The following is a 2908-nucleotide window of genomic DNA, read 5'->3' as shown; positions in this document are numbered from 1 at the left end:
TCAATCAAGTTAGAGGTGAACTAGCTTCCTTGATTGGTGACTAACTCTCTTGGGTAGCCAAACTTGTAGAAGATATTTTCCCTTAAAAACTTAGCCACCTTTTCTTCTGTCGCTACTTTGATTGCCTTTGTTTCTGCCCACTTAGTCAGATAGTCGGTGCACATAATTATGTAAGACCTTTGCTTTGAAGGAGGGTTGATAGGACCCAAAAAATCCATGCCCCACTTCTCAAATGGCTCAAAGGTAACTTGAGGTTGGAGAGGCATTTCATCCCTTGGAGTCGGTTTCCCCATCCTCTGACATCGGTCACACTGGCTGATGTATCTTTTGACATCTTGGTGAAGAGTAGGCCAATAGTAGCCTGCTTGTAGAATTTTGAAGGCAGTCCTTTTTGCTGCAAAGTGGCCTCCACAGGGCCCATCGTGACAGGTTAGGAGGATGTCAAAGACTTCCTCCTCCCTAACACAACGCCTCAAGATCTGATCTGGGCCAAGTTTGAACAAGTTTCTCCCGATCCAAGTGAACGGGGCACTCTTCCTCACAATTCTGCTCTTCTCCTTTGAGGATAGATGCGGAGGGAACTGTGCTGAGACCAAGTAATTTGCTATATCAACAAACCATGGAGAGAGTACTGAGATAGCAAACAGGTGTTCATCTGGCATGTGGTCATCCACTGTCCCTTCTTCACCCGCAGGCAAATCCAATCTAGACAAGAAGTCAGCAACAACATTTTCCTTACCTGGCTTGTCAACAATAGTCATATCAAATTGTTCCAACAAAAGTAACCATCTAATGATATGAGCATTTACATCAGGCTTATTCATTAAATATCTAATCTTAGCATGATCAATGTGTACAAATGTTTGATAACTAGTGATGTAGTGTCTGAACTTGTTTAGGGAATGGACTACATCCAGGAACTCTTTCTCGGTTAGAGTATAGTTCATTTCTACCTTGGACAGGTTCTTGTTGACGAAGTATATGGCATATGGTAGTTTCTCCTCAACTTTTCCTAAGGCTGCCCCTATGGCTTTGTTCGAGGCATCAGTGTGGATGTGGAAAGGTAGGGCCCAGTTTGGACCTCTTAAGATCGGGGCAGACACCAGCTTATCTTTCAACTCTTCTAGAGCCCCTTGACAGTCGTCAGTCCATTTGAACTCAACATCTTTCCCTAAGAGACCAAACAATGGCGAGGCTAGCTTACTGAAATCTTTAATGAATCTTCTATAATATCCTGCTAAGCCTAGGAAACTACGAACATCCTTCACCTTTTGAGGAGGTAGGACCTTCTGGATGATAGCAATCTTGATAGGATCCACCTGTAATCCTTGCTAGGAAATTGTATGACCTAGCACAGTCCCTTCGGTCATCAGGAATTTCACATTTTTCAGGACTGAGGGATAGGTTCATCTCAATACACTTGGTTAAGACTTTTCCCAGGTTAGTCAATGCTTCTCGGAAGTTGGACCCATAAGGAGTAAAGTGATCCATATAGATTTCTACCGAATCGTGGACCAACTCAGAAAATATGCTCAATACTGCTCTCTGGAAAGTAGCAGGAGCATTGCATAGCCCAAAGGGAAGGACTCGATAGGAAAAGGTACCCCATGGACAAGTGAAGGTGGTTTTATCTTGGTCCTCCAGGCTGATTTGGATCTGGTTATACCCGCTGAACCCATCTAGGAAAGAGAAGAACTTCTTCCTTGCCAGTCCATCCAACACTTGATCTATGAAAGGCAAAGGGAAATGGTCTTCCTTGGTGGCTTTTTTAAGTTCTCGATAATCTACACAGATTCTCCACTTCCCGTTCTTCTTGGGCACAAGCACTAGAGGTGAGACCCACTCACTATCGGAGATGGGGTAGATGAATCTTACATCCAACAATTTTTGCAATTCTTCTTTGACAATGTCTTAAAGGGCTGTATTCATTCTCCTTTGAGGCTACCTGACTGGTTTACAATCTTCTTTAATGTAAATGTGATGGGTACAAACTGAAGGGTGGACTCCTTTCATCTCCATATAGCTCCAAGTGAAAGCATACAGATGACTGTTCAGTAAGCTACACAGCTCCTTCTCCTAGGAGGGAGACAGGGAGGAGCTAATCTTTAAGGTTCTTCCGGACCAAATTCTACATTCTTAACTCTGGGAGAGGTCGGATCAGTCACACATAAGTCCGCTAAAGCACTGGCTTGGGTATCTTGCACCAACGCCTCTAACGACAGTGCACTGGGGGGCGGATTTTGAATCAAATTATCAATCAAGTCATCCTCGATTTGAGGGCCTCCCTTGGTGTTTTCTACTATGAAAAATGGTGCAGAGTAGACCTCATCCTCATCTCCCTCTTCCAACCAGAGTGGTAAGTCATGTTCTAGCAGAGGTTGGGCAAGAGGGTATAAGACTAACTGCTTGGACATAGGCCCATTCTTGATGGTCATGCTTCTAGCTCGACAACTGATGTAAGCATCTACAGTGGCTAATGAAGGCCTTCCCAAAATGAGGGGGTATCCAGTGACCTTTGCCTTTGGTTGAAGGACCAAGAAGTCCGCAGGGTACTCCCAAGAGTCAACGTAGACCAAGACATCTTCCACAATCCCCTCGGGAGTCACGGTGGATCGATCTACTAACTGTAGGACTGTCGAGGTCTTCCTTAAGGAACTATGAAGGTTGATTTTAAGCATGGTGTCCCTAGTCATCACATTAATGGCAGCCCCTAGATCAATCAAGGTATGGGGGATTATGGTGTCATTGATGTGGACATCAATTACAGGACTCCCAGGGTCCAAATACTTTGGACAGATTACTTGCCCCAACATTAGATCAGACAGTTGTCCTATGACATTGATAGTCGAGGCATCTCTCTTTCGCCTGCCTGGGTGCCTGAAACACTTCTCCTTAATCAATTTATTTT

The sequence above is a fragment of the Pinus tabuliformis genome, chromosome Q (genome assembly GCF_031772625.1).
Source record: "Pinus tabuliformis cultivar Carrire ecotype Pingquan chromosome Q, CPIR1, whole genome shotgun sequence".
Classification (NCBI taxonomy): domain Eukaryota; kingdom Viridiplantae; phylum Streptophyta; class Pinopsida; order Pinales; family Pinaceae; genus Pinus; species Pinus tabuliformis.
Note: the sequence above shows the minus strand (reverse complement) of the source record.